Here is a 26970-nt window from a genome sequence, read left to right on the forward strand (position 1 = left end):
ATTTTCTGTCATGAAAATCTGTACATTGTTATCCATTGCAATGCCAAATAGGTAATATTTAGCATCTGTGCTTTTTGAGATCTAAGTACCACACATGTATTAACTCAGGAGGCTATTTGGCAATCCTGCATGGTAGTTGAGCATTACCGTGCACATGTTGCCATCACTACCAAAGCTAAGAAGCAATGAGTGTTGTTTAGTGAGTGTACAGTTGAGGCATGTTGCATTCTTTGGATACACAGTTCTTTCTAGCCCACCAGCTGTCAGTACCATGTGATTCCTTATGGTTCCTTCCACCTGCTTTCATGTTGAAAATAAGCATACAGAGGTGCCATATTTTAATCATTATTGTTATATTGTAACAACTAAAGAGTAAGTTCTTTGGGGGCAAGCTTTTCCACAAACACAATTCATCTATTCTTTCTCAGTAATTTCTCTTTATGCTTGTTCGTTTTTTAAATGCCCCCCTGGTTTTGTACATTTTCCTTAAGCAACACATACTCTTCCGGTTTTCCCAATTTTAAATAGCACTCTGGTTGCAAATGACAGTTTTTCATCTTGGACTACAGAAAAAAAAATGGGGGGGGGTTTCCTTTTATGCATATGTTGGTTTCATGTCCATATACAGTTGTAATGATATGTAATAACCATTAAACATGGTTCTTTGATCAACCTACCAGTGCAATGTGCCTGGTAGAAAAACCCTAAGGGCATTTATCTGGAACTAATGGCTGCTTCAATATCATGTTTCTGCTACACTGGAAGTAGGAGAATGTATAATGTGTAAAACAGGTCATATTTGTCTTAGAGAAGCTGATATCAATCCAAAGGGGCCATACTACATTTCTGCTCATAGGGGAACTTTCTATTTATGGAATGTCTTCTTCTATGAATGGAAGGTTCTTGCATGAGCAGAAGAATGCCTTTGGATGACTTTAGGACAACCTTTATCAACCTTTTGGCCATGAAGGAGCCTCTGAAATACATTTTCAGCCTTCAAGGACCCCCCCCCCGAAGTGATGTCAGCTGGCCACACTTCCTTGCCATGCCGCCAAAAATGACATAGCCCTACATCCTCCTTTTGTTCCTTCCCACCATCGTTACAACTACTACAGTGGCTCCATTTAGGCCAAAAGAAGGGCAGGGGAAGACAGCCCAGACCACACCATAATGACTCCCCCCCTTTAATTATTACACTCACAACCTGCTCACCAAGCCCTTCAGGTGGAGATGGACAGTTCCTTATCTTCTGGCTAAGTCCATTAAGATAGGAGGGGAAAGGCCATGGACCCTCTCGGGAGCTTCCCTAGACCCCCAGGGAATCCCTGCTTTAGGACATGAATATATAGGAATTTAACTCCAAAAGAAAAATCTGTGAAAACTGACTTCTTTAAAGTTATGAAATTAATTGTATTTCTAGGAATTCCCTTTAAAAATCTAGTAAGAGAAGAAGCTGTAACGAGAAAAAGTAGAACTGACTGAGATATAATATAAATTGTAAATAAAGAAAACCAGCTGGAAAATGCTGAAATGGTGTTTTAAAATTACCTGTTTGTAACACATTGCAGGAGAGCAAATGTTGGTTTTCACATGATTTCTCTTCTTGAAGTTCTGACTTCTCACTTCCATACTGAGGTGGTACAGTTGTTGGAAAGTTTTTGTGCACAACTTTTCCAAAGATTGCCTGCAAGTAAAAAACATGGGAAAAGCCAGCTCTGCTTGCTCACAATGTTGTGCCTCTTATCTCAGCCAGTGAAGTCTTCAGGTGCTTGCTAATAGCAAACAAGGCAGGTACAAGGGAGAAAGGGTTAATTAGTTTACTTCCCTCACCCCCCACATCACTTATCGTACCAGAGTACAGTCATGCAATTTTATCTTAACAGACTCTATCCCAAGTGTGACCTACATGACTTCTTTGACTAGTCATTCTGTGCTGTGAAATCCTGTATTTCCCCGAGGACTGATCCAGAGGTCGTTTTTCAACATGAAGACGTGTGTGTGACAAAAGAGAATAGATGAAGACACAAGACTTCATAAAACCAGAATGATAAGGCACAATATGTCAGAAAGTCCTACATGGTGGCCTTAAAGCATGATCTTAGTTACTTACTAACTTCAACCAACCAATAACAAAACCAAAGGTACACATATTATTTGTTATCTGGGACAATAGCATGCTTTAAGCTCACCGTGGCAGAATTCCAGGGGATCAATATGAATTGGTAATTCACCCCCACCCCAAACTGATACAATATAAGAAGTACTTGTGGTTCTGTGACAGAGTTCAGGGCAGAGCCTGGTGCATTTACTCTACCCAAGGTTTCTGGGATGCACAAATACGGCAGTAAGAAGACAGAATGCAAGAGGATGGTCTACTAACCAGGATGGAATCAAGGAGCCAAAGTTCAGTCCAAAGGTTGGGGGGAAAGGAGGGACTGGTGGTTTGGGGTCCAAGGCTTGGAAGGTAGGGCAGGATATGGGCTCTGGGTCTCTAGCTGGAAAATCAAGCTCAGGTTAAACAGGACAGGGTGTAAGGCAGCAAAGCCAGATAGTACTCTGTTCACTGAGGGTGTCACGTCACAGAGGGGGTGATGAGCAAAGTTGCTTCCACACCGAGCCTTGTTCAGAATGTTCCTTTCAACTTCCTCCGTTTGCTGACTTGTCCCCCAAAGCGCATGAGTCACTTCTTGGTTTCCGCATCCTCCAGGTGTAGGTCCTTGCTTCTTTCTATTAGGATGTCAAATGTGATTTTGTAAAGACTCCACTCCAGGAGCGAACACCAATTGCTGCTGTGTGATTAGCTGAACATTCTATCTTTACTCCAATGTTTGTCAAGTGTTCCTTCTTCTACACTCCACAGTTCCGGAGAACCTGGTGGAGAATGAGGCTCTGTCCTCTCTGTCCTTTTGTTGTCTTCTGCCGAAATGATCAGGCTAGCCATGGTTAGGAAGCATTCTTGATTCCTGACACTTCTCCTTTTGGGTCTGTTTCTTGACCCAGTTGCCTTGGGTGGATATTCCACCAGTACGGGGTTCAACTCCTCTGAACCTTCTTCCAATGAGGATGTGTCAGTTGGCTGGTTTGTGACAGCTTTGGAATGAATTTTGGCCACACAAATTCATTAGAGGCAGCCCAGGACTATAATAAACTGAAAGGATGACAAATTGACAAACTGCTGGCCATTAATAGTACTTACAGTTGCCAGTTCTGGGTCATGACATTCCTGGAAGTTTGGGACTGGAGCCTGGAGGGTTATGAGGTATAATTCCATAGCATCTACCATCTGAAGCTGCTAGTTCCTCCATGGAAACAGCTCTCTATACTCAGGAAATGTTGTAATTCTGGGAAGTCTTCAGACCCCACCTGAATGCTGGCAACCCTATATTCAGGCCATGCAGCTTGAATGGGTCGTGCCATACTGCCTAATAGAAAGATTGCCCTTGAAAATGAGACTTGCCCTGGTGCTTTGGCTCTCCAATAAACTTGTGGCTTTCCAAAACGGAGGCCTCCATGGTTAAAGGTCACCTGTACTCAGACATAGCTGGGCATACAGAACACAAAGAGCGATGCAACATGAAAGTATTGAACAGTTGAGTTTCCTACAACTTTTGAAAATGAGTTTCCTATCTTTAATGCGTAAAACAGTAGGAAAAAATTATCGGATTAAAATTTAATCAGGCTAACTAGGGCAAGATAAAAACTGTGTTAGAACTGTATTAAAAACTGTTTTGGCTGTATAAACGGCACATTGTGGGTGCTCATTTTAAAGGAATGAGTTCAGGAAAACAGGCAAAAATCAAGCAGGCTCTTAAATCACAACTTTGCAGTACTATCAGATTTTTGACTAAATAAGGGCTTCTTTCACACTTGTTGGATAATGCACTTTTGGTGCTGTTTAGCTACTGTTTGCAAGTAGATTTTCAAATTTATAGATATAACCTTCAAAAACATATAGCGCCATACAGAAGACTGGCCCTTCCTTTTGCTTTGAGGTCTGATACATAAAGTGACTGCTGTTACTCATGAAATTATAAGTGCATTTACAGCTCTCATAAGCTGTATGTACATCCATATTCCTGTTCAAAATCCAATGTTCATAGCTAAGTACTATTAATGGCCAGCAGTTTGTACACCCCTCTTTCTCTCCAATGGGGACCCAAACGGCTTATATCATTCTTCTCTCCTCCATTTTATCTTTACAACAAACCTGCAAGGTAGGCAAGGCTGAGTTTGTGTGTGTCACCCCAAAAATTCCACGGCAGAGTGAGAATTCAGACCTGGGGTTTTCAGGATCGTAGTCCAACATTCCAGCCACTACACTATACTGATACTCCATTTGAATTCTAAATGCATGAAATGTCAAGGAATCCAGACCTCATGGGTGCCCAGGGCTATCATGCACAAAAAATAGACTTGGTAAATATATATGCACAATATCTATTAGCAAAGAAGAGTTGTTTTTATACCCAACTTTTCACTAATCAAAGAAGTCTTAAAGTGACTTACAATTGCTTTCCCTTCTTCTCCCCACAACAGACACCCTGTGAGGTAGGTGGGGCTGAGAGAGAGAACTGTGTCTGTCCCAAGGTCACCCAGCTGGCTGCATGTGGGAGAGCAGGGAATCAAACTGAATTCTCCAGATTAGATGCTACTGCTCTTAAGCACTACACCAAGCAACATAAGTCTCTTAAAGTAAGCAGCTCAGAAATTAAGAAATACTAGCTTAACTATCTAATATATTCAGAAGTAGTATTAGAGAGCAACATCTTACAGCCATAAAATCACAGCATTCTCTATGGCAGGGGTAGTCAAACTGCGGCCCTCCAGATGTCCATGGACTACAATTCCCAGGAGCCCCTGCCAGCAAATGCTGGCAGGGGCTCATGGGAATTGTAGTCCATGGACATCTGGAGGGCCGCAGTTTGACTACCCCTGCTCTATGGCAGGGGTCGGCAACCTGTGGTCCTCCAGATGTTCATGGACTACAATTCCCATGAGCCCCTGCCAGCATTTGCTGTCAGGGGCTCATGGGAATTGTAGTCCATGAATATCTGGAGGACCACAGGTTGACTAATCCTGCTCTATGGTACTGTCTCTTTCCAAATCAACAAATCATAGTCTTTCAGAATCCAAGTTAGTCTCTTTTGTTTCAAATTGTTAGGCCAGTTATAGTTTTGGCCCACCGGGATCAGCAATGATGATGAACCAATCATCCTGGCTAGAACTCTATGGAAAATTACCCCACTATTCCTGATTCTCCCCCTTGGGTGGCATGGGTCACAAGTTTTCATAAAGAGTCAATTAGTCAATTCCATACTTTGACCTTGAAGAAGAAGGTTAGCAAGCTGAGAGGCCCAATTAGTAAAACCTGCAAGATGTGTGCATATCAAAGTTGCATAAAAAGCCATGCCAGTAAAGTCATCAGCACAAATGCAGGATAGAATTAATAGCAGTGTATTTTAATTGAGGCTAGTATACGATCGTTCCCCAACCCCACCCCGTGGGAGAGCGAATATTAATGGGAGAGAGAAAGATTCATGTATGTTCATCGTTAGCATTTGGTTTGATGAGCGAGACCAAAGATAATTTTGTAAAGTGGAGTTAGAAACTGTATACTTCTTTATTGTCCCATCACAAAAAATGTTCAGTCTAAATGAACCTTAGATCTCTGGGTACTTTGTCATGCTAATGGTAACACGATGCAATTGATTTCCTTGAACCTTTTCTCCATCCCTTTCAGCGAGGTCGCACCTGAAAGCACCTCCTATGTTGCACAGATAAATGCGATCTATTCTGCAAGTCCTCTCTACAGAGGCACCAGATTTCTTTCTTTAGAGGACACTGGCATGGTGCCTTTGGCAGTGCAGGGTTCAAATGTTGCAATTCCAGACTTACACATTTTTGAAAAAAACCCTGCTCCGCATGTTATCTCTGACTGGCATTTTTTCACTTAGTCGTTTGCTCGCTGGAGAAATGTCATGTACAATTTGATCCGTCCTAGTGATGCCTGTGTTCTCTAAAGCAAAGTTTCTCCCAAGTACAGCAGGAGCAGCTGCAGTTGAGACCAGAGTAGTAGCTTACGTGTTACATTGCCAATGCAATCCATTTTGGTAAAGATCAAAGATCACCTCCAAGAGCAAGTCTCACTAAAGGCTATGTCATCATGTGTCTTTCTTCTGTTTAGGGAAGATCAAACCTCAAATTAAGGGTATGCCTGCTTATGGGCAAAGGAATTTTAGGGAGCAATCTGAAGGCGTGTCTACTTGTAAATATGTCACATTATTCAGTGGGGCTTTCTCCCATGGAAGAGTTTTTAGGATGGCAGCCCTTGGGATGGAGATAACATCATAATTCATGTAGTTTCATACCAATAGCAGTCTCCATGTTTCAATTATAGCTTCAAGAGATTGCGAACCAAGGGATGCCTGTCTGGAAAGCAAAGGGAAATACAAGTAATATTCAAGGCAGCAGTACAAATAGGTGGATAGTTGTGAAAGAAGCCTTTATTTAGTTAAAAACTAGCTGAATCCAGCAGCTTGATTTGTCAAGTTCATGGAGACTTTCCACCAAGGACCTGAAGTTTCCAATACTTCAGAAATGTAGAAGCTATTTAAATGCCTTAAGTATCCCAAACTATAGGAAAACCTTTTTCTTAGTTTGTTGTAATGTTTTGCCATCAGCAATTCTTGAGGGTCACTCTAAGTACATGCCTTTAGACAACTGATTATGTCCCTTGCATCCCTCTTGAAATTAGTATAAGAAGGTTTAGCGCAGATGGAATGGCTCTGTTTTTGGCTATGGTACTAGGCTGCTCAACAGAAAAGCTAGCTACCTTTCTACTTGTTGGGAAGAATGTACCCATTACTGAAAATGTGCCAATATTTTTCATAGTAGCCGTTATTCGAAATAAATTATAAGTGTGCTGGGGATCAAGGGGGAGGTGATTAGGCTCTCCTAGATCCCCATAGATTTAGCCCAGGATTCATTTTTGAGCCACAGTTTCTCAAAATAAAACTTTGTTGTTGTTATTAGGTGTGAAGTCGTGTCTGATTCATCACGACCCCATGGACAATGATCCTCCAGACCTTCCTGTCCTCTACCATTCCTCGAAGTCCATTTAAGTTTGCACCTACTGCTTCAGTGACTCCATCCAGCCATCTCATTCTCTGTCGCCCCCTTCTTCTTTTGCCCTCAATCACTCCCAGCATTAGGCTCTTCTCAAGGGAGTCCTTCCTTCTCATGAGGTGGCCAAAGTATTTGAGTTAAAATAAAACTACATGATGAAATAACTGTCAATCTAATGTTAGTAATGGCTATGTTCTGTTTTAATGCTTGTCTCTTCTGTTGACCGTAGAATAGACTTCTTGTTGTGCATGATGGTCAAGCTCCCTAATTTTGGGTTCACTTATTTAAAAAAAGAATCACAGCTTTCCTGAATAACTCTTAAGTTACTTTGTATGTTGGAACTCACTTCGGTTCTGCTCTGTCTGTCTTTTTGGTCCAGAATATCCCCACATAGGTTACTCACTATACTAGTAGGAAGCAAGGTGGAAGCTAAAAAGGCAAAAGAAGATAGAAGAGGAAGAGAGAAGACAAAGTGCTCACTTTTTGTACCCCACTTTTTACTACTTGGAGGAGTCTCAAAGCTGCTACAATCACCTAATCTTCTCTCCACAACAGATGCCCTGTGAAGTAGGTGAGGCTGAAAGAGCTCTGAGAGAACAGTGACTGGCCCAAGGTCACCCACCTGGCTGCATCTGGAAGAGTATGAATCAAGCTACAGAGTCGACTTTCAGCTTTAAAATAAGGTGCTTATGTCTTTGCAGTAGGGTTCTCTCCACAATAGCCTTTTCAGTTGAAGTTGCAGCTAAAAGACCTTGACTCTCACCTTTGGCTCAGGGCTCGTAACTCATGATACAGGCAATTCTCTTATAGACAGGTTCACAATGGCAACAACTGAGGCTAAAAGTGTTCTTGCCATCAGAAAGTGGACTATATGTATAACAATGGGGTCTCCCTTTGTCAACACATGTGTTCCTTTTTCTACCTTCAAAATGTTAAAACATCTGTTCACATAAACTTCCAAACCAGAATATAGTTTGTATTTTCTTTGACATGACAACCACTCTCAAAAGTCTGTTTCCTGTCTCTCTCCCTGTAAGTCTGTTATGAGTTCCCAGTTTGTAAAATAAGAGGGAAGAACTAAAGGAGAAATCTTCCTGGGAAGTGCACATTCTGCACAGAGCAGTGGTAGAACACAGACTTTGCCTGCAGAAGTTCCCAGTTCGTTTCTTGGATTCCTCTGTTCAAAGATCTCAGGTGCAAGATGTTGGGAAAGACCATTCTCTGCCTGATAGAGGTAGATGGACCGGTGGTCTGACTTGGTTTAAAACAGTTGCACATCAAGAGGAACATTTCATTGCCCTCCCTCATAGGTGAGTACTCAAAATGAAAACCTGTCCGATGTATAATGCTTTAGGTTCAGAACGTTATCCACTTAGAAAGTCTATAAACTGTCAATACAGCACCTATAATGGGATTCACCCACCATGGCAAAGGCAGGGAGGCTTGGTTATCCTTATCCTTTCCTAGACACAAGCGGAGAAAAGTTATATTCAGTGCCACTCAGGGGGTCTATATATGAAGCATGTTTACTATTTAAAACAACTAGTGGGTCCAGTAAGATGGGTAATTTCACCTGTTCTACATCACACTCTCTGGGATCTCCTTGCTAACCAAATTTCATTGCAATGTCAATTCTGCATCATCAAGGCAAAGTAGTTCTGTGCAAGGTGGTTAAGCAGCATACAAATGTCCACGCATGCTGGCAACCTGCCACAGTAACAGCAGTAGAGGCTTTAAACTTGAGTTGCTATGGCATCTTTACAGACAACCGTTTTGCGGCATATTAAATACATAGTGGTTACTCTGTTGTTATGGGGGGACCCGCACATCCTTTCCCAAGATTGCACTGATTGCCTCAGAAAGTTACACATTTCCTAGGACTCAGACTGCCTGGGAAATGCTTGTGCCACAATGGAAGTAGTTCGCGCTGAGCAGAATGTAGTTATGTGATCATTGCAGGTCTGCAGTCTCTCTGAGGTTCCAGGAACATTTTTTGGACATAACTCAAGGTGGTGGATGGTGCCGAGGGGGGGCAGGGCAGGCACAACTGCGTCTATGTCATCAGTGCAATCGCTTGCAATTCTTTGCAATTCTTTATTGTACTCTTACAGCTCCCCCCCCCACACCAGCTTCACAGCAAAAATTTCACTCTGAAAATGGGTGTGAGGGAGAGGGTTTTTGCAAAGAGTTGATTCTCCTTACCTTCTCCAGCACAATTCTCTTTTCAGTTAATAAAATACGAACAATTCCTTCTGCCTCTCCTCAACAGGGCAATCCCCTGCAACATCGCCAGCTATTTTGCAAGGATAAGATATTGCTAGAGTGAGTGGCAGCATGTGAGTGATAATTATAAGTAAGTATGAAGTGAAATTGATATATGGTCATTGCAGCAGCTATGTGAATATTATGGAATTTGTAAGTTGCTGTTTGTTTTTTGTAGGTGACATTGTTATATCACCAATAGAAGTGTAAGACTTACCTAACAGACATAAGTTAATGAGCTAATAGTAAATAATAATCATGAACATTTATAATATAAAAATGTCATAAGTTAATGAGCTAATAGTAAATAATAATCATAAACATTTGTAATATGAAAAATGTAAGAGAATATTGTTAATTTGATTTTTTTGTTTATTAGCAGCTATCGAAAAAGACAGTCATATCCGAAAATGAGGTATCCCAGATCTCGTTCTGGCATGTTTAAAAGTGAACAAACTTTTGCCATAGCAGCCAGCTTGATATTTCTTCATTTTGCCTGGACTCTTGGCTGGTTGGTCTCCTTGCTAGCAATTGTTGAAAATGTAACATGCAGGCATCCTTGCAGTTGAAATAAGGAAATCTAACTAAAAACCACAGGCTTGCCTGTAAATAACCACGGGGAGAGTTGCATTGCTTTCTCTTGTGCCATTATGATATCAGACTCACCGTGGATCTCATTCTGAACACTAAGCCTTTCGAAGCTTTTTGTGTGCATTTGAGTAAACGCTCCTGCTTCAGACGTATTTTTACATTGCTCAACATAAAAAAGCCCTGCCTAACATACATTGCCCCGCTGGAGCGGACCCTTCCTTTCTTCTGAAGCTGAGAGAACCATTGTGCTTGCCGATCAGTAGCTATGGTTTCTGACACTTGATCTGTTTATTCCACCTGAAAATCTCTGACCTCTGCATTACCTGTGTAAGAAGAAGAATGGAGCGGTGGAAATACATTGACACAGGATTCTCCCTTTACTTGCAAGACAGCTATAGATGTAGGGCATTTGAATTAGAATAGGCAAGCATGCCCTTTGGGATCCAGCTACAGTTCCCTCTAGTTTTCTGATTTCAAAGGCAATCGCTGAGGGGGAGCACTCCCCCTCTCCCCAGCCCAGCTTTCGCTGTCAAAGTCACAGGTTACATTAACCTGGACATTGGCAAATTCATCCTGTACTTTCTCCTTTGAGACATGGGGGAGCAGTCTGAGTTATTTTGCAATTACTCAGAGAAAGAGAGAGAGAATACTCATGCTAAGCCACACTTCGGTGTCTATGGGATAGAAACAGCCAGTGGAAATGCAAAGATCAAGCGCTAGGAGAGAAAGGTCAGAGGCTATACAGGACACCTAATGAGGCTGTCATTTTTCAAACTCATTGGCCAATGATGATGCAGCGACACAACCTACTGGGCACTATGGTTCCATGTCTAGCATCTCAGCTGAATTTGTTAATTCCAGCAGGGCCAAATGGTTGTGGATTGAATTTTTGTCCTCTACCAGATTCTTTAATGTCACATGTGTCAAGACAAACAGTAAACATTTATATATAAATATATATGGAGCAAAAAACCATCCAGAGAAACAGTGGGGCTTTTGGATGGCAAAGGGATTGCTAAAGGAAGATGGGGAGATGGTAGAGAAGCTCAATGACTTTTTTGCTTTTATGTTCACTATGGAAAGTGTGGGGCACATGTTCATGCCACAGCCCCTATTTTCAGAACAGAAGCATGAAGAACTGAGATGAATTGAGGTGACCAGAGATGAAATTCTAGATCTACTGAAGAAATTAAAAATCAATAAGACTCCAGGTCCTGATGGCACACCCCTAAGAGCTCTTAAGGAACTCAGATCTGACATTATTGATTTATTAACATGTATTGCTTAATTCAGGCACTGTACCAAGAGACTGGAGAGTAGCAAATATGACAACAATGTTTTAAAAGGGACCCAGAGAGGAACCCACTCATAAACACTACACCAAGCTGGGGATTGAGAAGGAAGGGGATTGAGAATAAAACGACCAATATCGTAATGCCCCTGTATAGAGCTAGGATACAGACATATTTAGAATACTGTGTACATTTCTGGTCACTGTATTGCAAAAAGGACATTGCAAAGCTGGGTAAAATACAGAAGAGAGTAACCAAGATGATTAAGTAGCTGAGGTACTTTCTGTACGAGGAAAGGCTGCAATGTCTGAGAGTTTTCAGTGTAGAAAAGAGATGATTTAGGGAGAAGACTTGATAGAGGCTTATAAAATTATGCATGGGGAGGAGAAAGAGCTTTCTCCCCCCACCCTTCCCAGTACTAGAAATCAAGGGCATCCATTGAAGCTGATGGGCAGGAGGTTCAAGATGGACCAAAGGAAATGCTACACAGAAATGATTAAAATGTGGAAGGATATAGTGAGGCCACAGGAAGAAATAGCTTTAAGAAGGGATTAGGCAGATTCATGGAGCACAAGTGGAGGCTGAGGGGAACCTCCACATTTAGAGGCACTAAGCCTCTGAATCCCAGAGTCAGGAGGCAGCATCAAGAGAAAGCTTCAGTCTCTCTGCCCTGTTGTTGGCCATCCAGAGGAACTGATTGGCCTCAGTGTGAGACAGGATGCTGGACTAGATGGATTGATCTACAGGGCTCTTCTGATATTCTTATTATGTGTGCATTCGGGCCTATAGTCTGTTGAGTACACAGGAGCCGGTTGCCTACAATACTCTTGTTCCCCGATGTTCCTATTTGATAACCCTACACATTCTCATGAATTAATAAAATGCATCAGATGGATGTATCTATAAATAATGGAAGACACAATGGTATTTCTATTAAAGAATGGTTGGCAGCGTGCTGGAGACTAAAATAGTAAATTGTGCGTTTTAAAACCCACACTCTTATTTACATCTGTACCATTCATATATCGTTACAGATTTCAAGAATATTTAAAAATGCACCTCAGAGGTTTTTTTGTAAAAAAACAAACAAACAATGTATCTGTGAGGAATTGTTTTAAAACAGGACAAGTGCATCTTGATCAGTCTCTGTCTCCGGAATGAAACCACTGATGGCTCCCCCTCCCCCCCCCCCGTTAATCTACCTAGATGTGATTTCAGGTAAGTGGCCAAAGAACAGGATTGCCAACAGCCTGAAGAAGAAAAAAAATGTCCTGCTTCTTTAACAGAGGCTTAATGGGTCATTATTTACTAGATGGTATTATTGACCAAAACTAATATGGAAAAGTAAAGATATCAGCCTTGATATCAACACCATTTTCTTCCCCATAACAACCTATGGATGCAAAAGCTGGACCCTAAAGAAAGAAGACAGGAGGAAAATAGAAGCTTTCGAAATACGGTGTTGGAGACGAAAGCTGTGAATACCATGGATAGCCAAAGTTACCAACAAGACAGTTTTAGAGAGGAGAAAACCAACTATGTCATTATTACGGCTAAAGCTCACTTGCTTTGGACACATCATGCGATCAAATTTGTTAGAAAAATCCTTAATGCTCGGCATGGTCAGTGGCAAAAGGAAACGTGGTTGCCAAAGGATCTGCTGGCTCGAAACGATCCTAGCATTGTTGTCTTTTCCAGTGACTCTTGTCTCAGTTTAGTCCTCTTGGATTCTAGGGAGAGTTCAGGCTTGATTTCGTCTAGGACCCACTTATTCGTCTTTTTGGCAGTTGGCGATATCCATAAAGCTCTCTTCCAAAACAACATTTCAAATGAAAACTTCCTTTCTGTCAGCTTTCTTCATTGACCAGCTTTCACACGCAGACTGAGTAGCGGGAAATACCACAGTGTGAATTAATTTGGCCAGTACTGTCACAGAAAATACCCTGCTCTTACCACTTTAGTATAAGCTAACGGTGATGATACATCTTGATCTTTTCAGGTCTATGAGTCTCTATGAGTGGCCCATTGGATGACATGGGGTAAGTCCCCACCTGGAGCAAATTATCTGCCCTATAACTATGTTGCATGGTTACTTTGATATTTGCAATTTAAGCTCCATTGTATGTAACAGAACTTCCTTCTAAACTAATCTACCTGTAAATATTGCGGATGGACCCCACCATTTCCCCCTGTAGTTCATCATCCCGTGGTTGAAACCTGCCGTGGAAAACCAGGTTTTGGAACCAGTTTCCTTTTAACAAGTCAAACAATTAGAATGTTGAAACATGGAGTTAAAGGGCATGGATTTACCCCCCCCCCCCAATATTCCATGAAAGCTCACATGCAATAACTGTGGCATGGGAATGTTTATACAAACAGGATTAGGATCTCTGAGCCTGTAGTTGACAGTTGTAGGCTCACGTGATGCCAGTGTCCATTCCCATCCCCAAGTCTTCTTCAGTCTGTGGTGTCACAGAAGGACAGACCCCTGTGGTCCAGCCAAGCTCCTTGCTGTCAGAGAGCTAGGGCCTGGGCTAATTCATTGCGGTGGAGTGTAATTAAACTGCACCAGAGTTGTTTCCCAGGTAAAAAAAGTGTGGGAAGAGAATGTGTGTCAAAAGAGACATACCCCTTACTGTGTGCGCTTTATTGTTATACCACAACTAATATATTGTGGGAATTCCCATGGCGTCCATGATAAACTGTATTGGCGGCTTCCCTAAAATAGACCTTCTACCAGCGCATGTTACTACAGTAGTCCGCAGTTCCATTAATCCTCCTAATTTATTATATTACAGCTGTATGTGAGGTCTCCTAAATTTATTGCACCCCTTTTATCTTGATAAAAATGCTTGTTTCTCCTCTGAGATGAAGCCATTTATTATTTGTTGTGTCTCTCTTTTAACAGCCACCCGCCTAAAAATATAATTACTGGCTGAGAAATGTAAACTGCATTTGACATATCTTCAGCTGTAAAATGTAAGGATTTTATTAGATCTCCTTGCTGCTGCAGTAGAGGAAGATACTAGCACATTGCATTTTTATTTAGTTAATGCTGGGTTTATAAACAATATATACACAGAGAAAACAAATAACCTACAAAATCTTTCTTTGTAAGATCCTTCCATTTTATGAGAAGGTTACGATATAACTTTATAGCCAGAACCTGAATGTTTCAGTTTATGAATGTTTTGGTGATACAGCTCCATTGTGTGTGTGTGTTTTTTTTAACTCAATAATATATTTCTCAAATTGTTTTGTATGAAATGAAAGTGGGACACAAGATGTGGCAATTTCACATGCGCATTCATCGTTCAGTAACTGTCATAGCAAATGATAATGTACATATCTAAATGAGACAATCATAAATGTGACATCGCAAGCAGAATTTTCATACGGATTCATCATTGATGCTTTTCTGTCGAATCCTTTCACACATTGAGTTGTATATATGCATGAACATTAGCATAAGGATCTGGCCTCATCTTCATTCTGCTACTTTGCATGCCACTAAATAACCTTTCAGTAATAAATAAATACTGTTTTGATGCATATGCAGCATATTAATATCAATTGGCAATAACACACAACTCCTTCTTCCACTTTCTCTAACCTTACAGATCCAAGTGGATAGCCGTGTTGATCTGAAGGAACAGCAATGAGGCCAACCATTTGCCCACTTGGCCCATGTCCATCATGACTCTTAAAAACAACAGACATAAGACTTGGGGGCCACCCTCCGGGAAATAATCAACCTCTCATTTTCAATAGGAGAATTCCCTGAGGGTTTAAAAGAGGCTGTGGTATGCCCATTGCTCAAAAAACCATCCCTGACCACTACCGCCCTGTCTTGCATCTAGCGTTTCTGGGGAAGTTGGGTGAAACAGATGCTATAGACCAAATATCAACATTCTTGGAGAAAACTTCAGCCTTTGACCCATTTCAGTCAGATTTTGGGCCTGGCCACTGGGTGGAAGCAGCACTAGTTGCCCTGACAGACTACCTTTGCTGCCAGCTGGACTGAGGTGGATCAGTGCTGCTTGTACTATTAGATCTGTCTGCAGCATTCAACACAGTAGATCATGAGCTCCTAGCTCACCGCCTCGCCAATGCCGGGATACAGGGGACAGACCTCAAATGGCTGATCTCGTTCCTCCGGGGTTGCAGACAGCAGGTAGTAATAGGAGAAAGAGTATCCAACCACCATCAACTCACATGTGGAGTCCCACAGGGAGCTGTCCTCTCTCCTGTCTAATAGCCTCATGCACCCTCTTGCTCAGCTGGTGCAGAGACTTGGTCTGGGTTGCCACCAATATGCAGATGACATCCAGCTCTCCCTCCTGATGGATAACTCTCCTGATCCCCCCCCCCCGAACCCTTAGCCAGATGCCTGGAAGAAGTGATAGTGTGGCTCAAGCAGAGTCACCCGAAGCTCAACCCTTCAAAGACAGAGGTCCTGTGGCTGGGTAGGAAGGGACCAAGCAAGGAAGCACACTTACCCAACCTGGACAGAGTGCGTCTAACAGTAGCCCACTCCACCAGAAACCTGGGTGTGATTTTTGATGCCTCCCTCTGCATGGAGGCACAGGTCACAAGAGTAGCGCGGCAGGCTTTCTACTACCTCCGCCAAGCCAAGCTACTAACACCCTACTTGGGTAGAGCCTGAGGAAGGTAGAGTTTGGGGAGGAGACAAGAGGGACTTCAGTAGGAATAATGCCACCTTCCAAAGTAGCCATTTTCTCCAGGTGAATGGATCTTGGTCACCTGGGAAACTGAAAGAAGCTGCTACTGTCATCTTCCAGGATGCTAGGCCCACTGGGAGTACCTTATTGTATTAATAATCCTCTCTCTGGTCAGAGAATAATCACCATTGCCCTTTCATGACTGCTCATAATGATTCCCCCAACCACCAAGAAACGTGGTGCTGCCACTGAGCAGACAAGAGTCACTGGAAAAGACAACAATGCCAGGAGAAGCTGATGGCAGTAGGAAGAGACTAAAGTTTCCACCCTATAATCAAAGATCAGCAGTTATTTGAGAGCCAGGGAAATGGGCATTTCAATTATATTACAAGGTGAACTTTAGGATGGAAAATGTTACCACAGGAGAAAGGGGGGAAAGGAGATGCAGGTTGCAGCTTTCAGTGACAGCCTTAAGTTGCGATTCCTCTCTAAGCTATTGTGAACTCTCCAAAGAGAGAGTTCTTGTGATCTCTCCAAACTCTCTAGTTTGTTGCTATCCTAATCTGAGTGGGAAGAAGAGTCGAGCCATTAGTAAACGCATATTTATAATATTTAGCTCTGTGTTGCTGGTCTGCTAAGAATGACCATCAACTGTCCCCCCACCCTCCCCCTGTCCCCCCACCCTCCCCCATCTGAGTGTGCTCCCTCCTCCAGCTTCTACCATGCTGCTAAGGTCTATGTCAGACAGATCCCCTGTCATGTCGCTCTTTCAGGCAAAGTTTTCTTCAGAGAACTGTCACCACCCCCTGGAAGGACCTCTTCAGCAGAGACAGAAATTTCACACAGAAATGGCAGAGTGGAGTACAGCAGTTTCAAATAGAATATATGTCTGGTTGATCTTATACTATTTAGGAGCCTGGATAACATTTCAAGGCTGTGGTGTACAAATAATATTGTGAAAGGGGGGGGGGGATGCTTTTATTTCGGCTTGCCTTTTAATCAAGTAGATGAGTGAAAAGGACTTTGATACCATCTTCACCCAGGTTTCACATTTTACTTAGACAGAAAACAGAACCTATCCCGGGCTATATTAAACAATTTCACAATAAATACAAATAAACGTTTCTTATCTCTTCTTGTAAATTTATGTGTATAAGCACAACCAGAACGGCCTCTAGATTAAACCGTTTTCAATTTTGTTTTCCTCAGTGGTTGTCCTTCTAAAATACAAAAGCATACAATTAATACAGGCTTATCAACCATTTTTACAAAACAGAAGAGAACATATTTAACTGAACATAGTCATTATTCTAGTCTACAATAGTACATACCTCCTATAATTTTTATAAACATACAGTCATTGTTACTTTAATATATATATAAATCAAAAGCCAGCTTTTTGGCTATTATCGTAAAACTTATAAAAATTATAAAGATTATACTAAAGGGCCAAATCTTACCTTTAAATTATATTATATATATGTGGCCTTTGGCTCTTAGGTTTGGGGAGGTCTGTTCAAAAGACTCATCCCACTGGGTTGTAGACTGCCTCTGGTAATTATACTCTAGCTGAGAAACTTACTCCATGCCACACCTATACCAATTAAAGCTGCAGTCTCATCTAAAAGCAGAGAGTTCCAAACATATGTAAAAAATATATTTTAAGGGCTCTAAATTCTCCCAATTGGCCATGAAGCCTATCAGTTAGGATTTAAATTATAATAAACTTTCTTCCAAGGTACCCCTATAGAGGCTATTGATCTTAAGTTTAAGAAATGACAGCATCATTTTGCAGTCCTTGTGTTTGCAGGTGCTACCTCACAGGAAGCAAGAAAGTTCCAAATTTGTGTTTAAGCCTTTAGGGCTCATGGTTTCCAGTGAGTAAATGTAAAAACTTTCACGTTGTCTCAAGATCTTATTGATGTCCATCTTGTGGTGTCCAACAGTTGAGATTTGTTCAAGTCCAAAGAATAGTAAATCTTCTGGTTTGTGTCCTTTTTCCATGAAGTGAGTCACCATCGGAGCATCTGTTATCTGGTGTCTAAGTCTGGACTGGTGTTCCTGGATCCGGACCTTAATTGGACGGCTGGTGATACCAATGTACAATTGCGCACATGGACATATAATACAGTATACCAAGTTTTTACTTGAACAGTTAATAAAACGATTGATCCTCACATAGAAGCCATTACCTGTTGCTCTGTATTCCTTGATAGGTAACAAATACTTACAAACCCCACATGTACCACATTTGTAATTGCCTTTAGGAAAGTTACTTGCTGATGTTTCAGTATTACATTGTTTTTTATTAATTAGTTCACCTATAGTGTGGTTGCGCCTCCATGCTAATCTTAACCCATTTTCACATCCAGGTAAGTCCCTGATTAAATGCCAATGTTTAAACAATATTTTTCTGATATTTGTGGCAAAATATGAATAATCAAAAGCACAGGTCAATTTCTGATCTTTTACTCTCTTTTTGTACTGTAATAAATCATGTCTCTCCTTGGCATCTACCCTAGTTTTAGCCTGCTTGATAATAGATGGTGGGTAGCCACGATGTTCAAGGGCTTTACCTAATTCCTTACTGGCATTTTCATAAGAAGAGGAGTAATAGTTAATACGTTTATGTCTCAAAAATTGCCCATAGGGTAAATTTCTTATAAGGTAGGGAGGATGAAAGCTATTGAAATGAAGGAGTGTGTTACGATCTGTTGGTTTTTTGTATGATGTGGTGGTCAATCTACCATCTGGTTTTAAAGTGACCAAAGTGTCTAAAAATGGTACTTCCACCATGTCATGATGACCTATAAATTTAATTGTGGAATGCTGGTTATTAACCCATTGTATGAATTGTTCTATGGAGTCCGGATTTAAATAAACAAGAAAAATATCATCCAGGAATCTGGTATAAAAATTAATATCAGACTTAAATGGATTAGTAATATCGTTGTACAACCACTGGTTTTCAAGGTAAATCATAAAGAGGTTTGCGATGGTCGGGGCCATCGGGGAGCCCATAGAGACTCCATGAGTTTGTAAGTATAAATTGTCTTCAAATTCAAAGTAATTATTTTCAAAAATCAAATCCAATAAATCCAGCAAAAAGTGTGTAGGTGGGATACATAATTGTCTATTGTCTAACAAATTTTGTATAACTAATCTTGCCTCTTCCAATGGAATGTTGGTATATAAGGATGTGACATCCATAGTCATTAATACTGCTCCTTTTGGTACCCTTAATTTTTCTATGAGGTTAATAAAGTGGGTAGTGTCTTTTAACAATGTGTCTTGAGTTGGAAGCAGCTTCTGAAAATGAAAATCTATAAATTTGGCTAAAGGTTCCAAGAAGGATCCACATTGTGAAATAATTGGTCTGCCTATGGGTGGACGGTCAGGTTTATGTATTTTTGGTAAAATATATATGTGAGGGATCCTTGGGTACTTGTTTTCAAGAAAAGCAGCTTCATTATTATTAATATATCCAAGTCCCAAGCCCTCATGTATTACAATCCTGATCACTCTTATGATCTCATTAATACAACTATAATTAACAGGTTTATAATATTTTCTGTCATTTAGTTGCCTGAGGACTTCATTTCTATAATCCTCTGTGTTAAGTACTACTATACCTCCTCCTTTGTCAGCTGGTTTTATAGTAATGTCTGGATCAGATTGTAACTGTTGCAAAGTATTAAATTCCTCTTGGGTAAGATTAAAAGGGCATTTCTTCTCTTGTATTTCAGTAACTCCAAATCCCTAAGTACCATTTTTTCAAAAGTGCTTATTTCAGGTACCTCTATTAAGGGTATAAATGTTGATTTTGCTCTAAATCTAACTGGTTGTGTAATCTCTGTAGACTGTGGAAAATAATATTTCAATTTAAGTAGACGTGTGAGCTTAAAAAGGTCTACTCTGGTGCGAAAGGCATTGTATTTAGGTACAGGAACAAAGGAGAGGGACAACCACTGAGGAAAACAAAATTGAAAACGGTTTAATCTAGAGGCCGTTCTGGTTGTGCTTATACACATAAATTTACAAGAAGAGATAAGAAACGTTTATTTGTATTTATTGTGAAATTGTTTAATATAGCCCGGGATAGGTTCTGTTTTCTGTCACAATAATTTTGAACCGTCCCTTTCTTTTCGTGGTGTACTCTTATCTTGTGATGGCTACTTGGAAACGAGGCTTTGCCTTTAATAATGAGGATAGAGATAGAATTACTCAAAACTTACCTCCTTTAAATGTGAATAATGATGCCCCACCTGGGGATTGGGAACAATTAACATATTTGTCTAAACATAAATTGAGAACCCATTTACATGCTGTTTACTTAAATGAATATTTAAACAATGATAGAATTCCCAGGGGCCTTAGAATACAAAAATATCCTACATTATTCACAGACAATGATGACTTTAAACAAAAATGGGCTGCTATTCTTACCAAATGCTCATTTGATCTCATGTTGTTAATCATAGAGCAGAGTTCCAAACAAATAGAAACCATGGACACTGAGATTTCTCAGCTCAAAAATAATCTTAAATCTAAAGTGACTCAGGATATTTATGATAATAAATTAGAAGAATTGGACTCTAATATTAAGAAACTGACTGAAAGTATTAAAGAATTCAAGAATCGTAAGTTCAATCGTGATCAGAGAGACTATGCTTCAGATAATGTTTACCCATGGTTAACATATAAACATCCTCGTTTTAAAACAAAAAATGTTACTTGGGATCCAGATACTTTTTCTGAATCGGAAATAGATACTGCAAGCTTTTCTAGTGAGGAACCACTACCTCCAAGAGGTGCTTTAAGACCCCAAAGACGCTTGCGTCAACCTAATAGATATCAATCGGATTTTCAGGGGAGCAGGAGAGGATCCCGCAAGAAATAGTCTTTAATTTATCCAATAAGACACTAACTGAAACACAAATCAAAGTTTTAAACAAAGGCCTCTCCTTTGTTCCTGTACCTAAATACAATGCCTTTCGCACCAGAGTAGACCTTTTTAAGCTCACACGTCTACTTAAATTGAAATATTATTTTCCACAGTCTACAGAGATTACACAACCAGTTAGATTTAGAGCAAAATCAACATTTATACCCTTAATAGAGGTACCTGAAATAAGCACTTTTGAAAAAATGGTACTTAGGGATTTGGAGTTACTGAAATACAAGAGAAGAAATGCCCCTTTTAATCTTACCCAAGAGGAATTTAATACTTTGCAACAGTTACAATCTGATCCAGACATTACTATAAAACCAGCTGACAAAGGAGGAGGTATAGTAGTACTTAACACAGAGGATTATAGAAATGAAGTCCTCAGGCAACTAAATGACAGAAAATATTATAAACCTGTTAATTATAGTTGTATTAATGAGATCATAAGAGTGATCAGGATTGTAATACATGAGGGCTTGGGACTTGGATATATTAATAATAATGAAGCTGCTTTTCTTGAAAACAAGTACCCAAGGATCCCTCACATATATATTTTACCAAAAATACATAAACCTGACCGTCCACCCATAGGCAGACCAATTATTTCACAATGTGGATCCTTCTTGGAACCTTTAGCCAAATTTATAGATTTTCATTTTCAGAAGCTGCTTCCAACTCAAGACACATTGTTAAAAGACACTACCCACTTTATTAACCTCATAGAAAAATTAAGGGTACCAAAAGGAGCAGTATTAATGACTATGGATGTCACATCCTTATATACCAACATTCCATTGGAAGAGGCAAGATTAGTTATACAAAATTTGTTAGACAATAGACAATTATGTATCCCACCTACACACTTTTTGCTGGATTTATTGGATTTGATTTTTGAAAATAATTACTTTGAATTTGAAGACAATTTATACTTACAAACTCATGGAGTCTCTATGGGCTCCCCGATGGCCCCGACCATCGCAAACCTCTTTATGATTTACCTTGAAAACCAGTGGTTGTACAACGATATTACTAATCCATTTAAGTCTGATATTAATTTTTATACCAGATTCCTGGATGATATTTTTCTTGTTTATTTAAATCCGGACTCCATAGAACAATTCATACAATGGGTTAATAACCAGCATTCCACAATTAAATTTATAGGTCATCATGACATGGTGGAAGTACCATTTTTAGACACTTTGGTCACTTTAAAACCAGATGGTAGATTGACCACCACATCATACAAAAAACCAACAGATCGTAACACACTCCTTCATTTCAATAGCTTTCATCCTCCCTACCTTATAAGAAATTTACCCTATGGGCAATTTTTGAGACATAAACGTATTAACTATTACTCCTCTTCTTATGAAAATGCCAGTAAGGAATTAGGTAAAGCCCTTGAACATCGTGGCTACCCACCATCTATTATCAAGCAGGCTAAAACTAGGGTAGATGCCAAGGAGAGACATGATTTATTACAGTACAAAAAGAGAGTAAAAGATCAGAAATTGACCTGTGCTTTTGATTATTCATATTTTGCCACAAATATCAGAAAAATATTGTTTAAACATTGGCATTTAATCAGGGACTTACCTGGATGTGAAAATGGGTTAAGATTAGCATGGAGGCGCAACCACACTATAGGTGAACTAATTAATAAAAAACAATGTAATACTGAAACATCAGCAAGTAACTTTCCTAAAGGCAATTACAAATGTGGTACATGTGGGGTTTGTAAGTATTTGTTACCTATCAAGGAATACAGAGCAACAGGTAATGGCTTCTATGTGAGGATCAATCGTTTTATTAACTGTTCAAGTAAAAACTTGGTATACTGTATTATATGTCCATGTGCGCAATTGTACATTGGTATCACCAGCCGTCCAATTAAGGTCCGGATCCAGGAACACCAGTCCAGACTTAGACACCAGATAACAGATGCTCCGATGGTGACTCACTTCATGGAAAAAGGACACAAACCAGAAGATTTACTATTCTTTGGACTTGAACAAATCTCAACTGTTGGACACCACAAGATGGACATCAATAAGATCTTGAGACAACGTGAAAGTTTTTACATTTACTCACTGGAAACCATGAGCCCTAAAGGCTTAAACACAAATTTGGAACTTTCTTGCTTCCTGTGAGGTAGCACCTGCAAACACAAGGACTGCAAAATGATGCTGTCATTTCTTAAACTTAAGATCAATAGCCTCTATAGGGGTACCTTGGAAGAAAGTTTATTATAATTTAAATCCTAACTGATAGGCTTCATGGCCAATTGGGAGAATTTAGAGCCCTTAAAATATATTTTTTACATATGTTTGGAACTCTCTGCTTTTAGATGAGACTGCAGCTTTAATTGGTATAGGTGTGGCATGGAGTAAGTTTCTCAGCTAGAGTATAATTACCAGAGGCAGTCTACAACCCAGTGGGATGAGTCTTTTGAACAGACCTCCCCAAACCTAAGAGCCAAAGGCCACATATATATAATATAATTTAAAGGTAAGATTTGGCCCTTTAGTATAATCTTTATAATTTTTATAAGTTTTACGATAATAGCCAAAAAGCTGGCTTTTGATTTATATATATATTAAAGTAACAATGACTGTATGTTTATAAAAATTATAGGAGGTATGTACTATTGTAGACTAGAATAATGACTATGTTCAGTTAAATATGTTCTCTTCTGTTTTGTAAAAATGGTTGATAAGCCTGTATTAATTGTATGCTTTTGTATTTTAGAAGGACAACCACTGAGGAAAACAAAATTGAAAACGGTTTAATCTAGAGGCCGTTCTGGTTGTGCTTATACACATAAATTTACAAGAAGAGATAAGAAACGTTTATTTGTATTTATTGTGAAATTGTTTAATATAGCCCGGGATAGGTTCTGTTTTCTGTCACAATAATTTTGAACCGTCCCTTTCTTTTCGTGGTTCACATTTTACTTATTCAGAAGCTGGAGCTTTCTTTTGAATAAATGTTCTTCAGATCAAGTGTTAGGAAGGATTATATAATTTTTTGCCTTGAGATAGCCATTGAAGAGATAATTTTGACGATTCAGTTATAATCTCTAGTCCTTTGATCTCGTGACTGTTAAAACAACAGGCCAACTCCTTTTTTTTAAAGTAATAAATCAATGTAATGCTTTGTTAGGCTAATTGTTTCTAGAAGAATTGGGGGGTGTAGTTTTAAGCTAACAATAAAACACTGTAAATTATATGTCTGGACCATATTACTGCATAAGGCAGACCAGAGAAGCACCTCATATAATATATTATCGGTACAAAAAGGTAATTATTTCATGTATTTTTACCTACAGCCTCAAGACTTAATAATTTCCACTACTAGAACCTATATAGAAATAATTTCCACTTTCAATGAGACTGATTCTCAAGTAAGTGCATATAAGATTTATTTACTTTTAGATATTTATACTCTCCTCGTTAGGGACCTAAAACGGCTTACAACATCATTTTCCTCTCCTTCATTTTGTCCTCCCAGCAACAACCCTGTGAGGTACGTTAGGTTGAGAGAGACTGACTGATTCAAACTTCCAGGGTAGAATGAAAATTCAAACCTGGTTTTATGTAGAATTGCCAGCTCTGGTTTGGGAAATACTTGGTGCTTTTGGTGCTTTTGTAGATAGAACCTGGAGAATGTGGGGATTGGGGAGGGGAGGGTAAAATGCCATAGAGCCCCTGCCAGTGTTTGCTAGTGTTTGTAGTCCATGAACATCTGGAGGACCACAGGTTGACTACCCCTGACCTAGAGGCTGACAACCTTAGCTGTCTAACCACATTGGTTCTGGATCCTTATATAACTGAAAGGGCCTAAAATTGGTCATATGTACCACAAAAGCTGTGCAAACATTTGATATGGGTATGGTACATATTGCTAGCAGTCTGTGCCCCAAACCTTGGCACACTCTGTTGTGCAGAAGGATCTGTTCATGCAGGGGGGACTTGGCCAGTTTTTTCATGCTTCCTGATCATGTCTTATTGGCCATTTTCAAACTAGCTTTGTATTCCATTTTGAACTGGTTGTGAATGGGTTTTTTCTGTCATTTCAGACATACCTGTTTTAGTAATTGGCTGCTAGCGGAATTTATTTACCTGTTCATACAAACCTGATTGTGTCCGATTAGCAAAGTGTGGTTGAGCCACTTTTGAGGGAAATGGCTTTCTTCCATTTTCTACTGTTTTGTTGCACTTCTGAACTGCTATGGTGTGCTGTTTAAAATGTCTATGGCACTTCCTACAGTGCCATTCCCCCCCCTTGTCCTTTTTCACTGCATGATTTTTTTAATGAACGTTCTAAGTTGAGTGCTATAACTCTAGACCAAGGCAGCATTTCAGTGCTATAGCAGCACCATTCAGATGCCCTGACTCTATTAACTCATAGTGCCTTTACAGTAATCAAGTGCAGTGTTGGTTTAACACTATAGCCCTCTACTCAAAATGTTAAAAAAAGCCCTCCAAAGAAGATTGTGCGGCTAAAAAGAGCAAGGAGGGAGGGATAGACAGCACTATTTGGAATGACCAATAGTGTTTCAGAGATAGCTCATTAATGGGAAAAAATTATCTGTATTTATTTCTTATTTCTTAAATTTCTAGGCCACCCCTCTCCAAAGAGGTCTTGGGGTGACTTACAACAGGAAGATAAATCTCGTACCGTAAAATGATAAAACAATAAAATCCTAAAACTAGTCTCCATTAAAACTACTCATTCACTCCGTCACTTAAAACATCCCTGTGGGCCTGATGTTATAGTAGTTTGAAATACCTGTCCTGACCTAGAAGGAGGGACTGGCTCAGCAAAATCTGAGTGAGGGATTTGGCAGGGGAGACCCCATTAGTATGAACCCGCCATCCCCGTGTCACTTTATTCGAAATCAGGCCAACAACGAATAATATCTGGTTTAAACGGTAATGTGAAAATCCTCTTTATAATGCACTGGCCTCTCTGTACACCTGCCAGCTGGATCCACATAGAGGTCAGAAGCACAGGCTGAAGGCACAATCCAATCCTTGCCCTTCATGCTTGTCCATCTTCACATATGAGTAGGAAAGCATGAAGGTGCAGTCAGAAAAAACAATCCAGCTTCTTTCACCAAGGTCTGTCCAACTTATGGCACTTTGTTAAAACCAATAGGCCTTCCTTTGGCGTAGATGAGATGAGGAATGAGTTGGGGTATCTGAGAGCCTCAGATCGCTTCCTCTGAAGCAGACCTGTTGGAGGAGAAATAGGATTGTTCTGGGATAAATAGGTTGAGGTGTAAACAAAACAGATCAAGAGGCTGGAGAGGGAGTGATGACAAAGGTGGGGGAACAAAGGAAAGAATTCTGAAATCCTGTAGCAGAGAGATAAAAATTTAAAAGGGGTTGAGAAATCCAATCCCTTCATATTAGGCTGTCAGTAGGGTTGCCAACAGGCCAGGGGAAAACAAAAGAGCTTGACCTTCCCCTATCGCTTTAGCAGGTTTGATCAAGCAAAACTTTTCAGGGGCTGAAGCTAAACATTGTCACCACCTGGTTCCTATAGATCAAACACTTACGAAAGGCAAAGCTAGAGGTACTTGCTTCAAGAACTGGCATCCCTTTGTCCTCAGGTGCAAACCTTAGGAGTCAGCTACAAGAGAGAGGATTTTGTTGGGTGCAGTTCCAATGGAATAATGCCAAGATAGAAAAGGTGGAAATAAAAGCATTTTCTTGTTATAAAGATACAGGAGCCTCCTTGGAGACTAGACTTGACCACCCTCTTATTCATGTCTATTGAAGTCCATGCTCAGTTATTTGGAGAGGACTCCATCCACAAAACTTTCACCCTGACATGCGCTCTCTCAATATGATTTGTTCCTAAACTTACAGTTTAAAAGCTTTGCCACACAATGTTTGCCACACAATCCCTATTTGAATAACATGCAATACGATGCAGTCGTTTGACTGTCTGATAAGAGACACACAACAGGACTAGCGATTTGATAGTGGACCATATCATGCTGGACAGAAGTATCTTGGGAGGTAAAAAGGTGTGCCAGATTTGTAGTTCGCTGCTGTGA

Source organism: Paroedura picta, chromosome 10, assembly GCF_049243985.1.
Source record: "Paroedura picta isolate Pp20150507F chromosome 10, Ppicta_v3.0, whole genome shotgun sequence".
NCBI lineage: Eukaryota > Metazoa > Chordata > Lepidosauria > Squamata > Gekkonidae > Paroedura > Paroedura picta.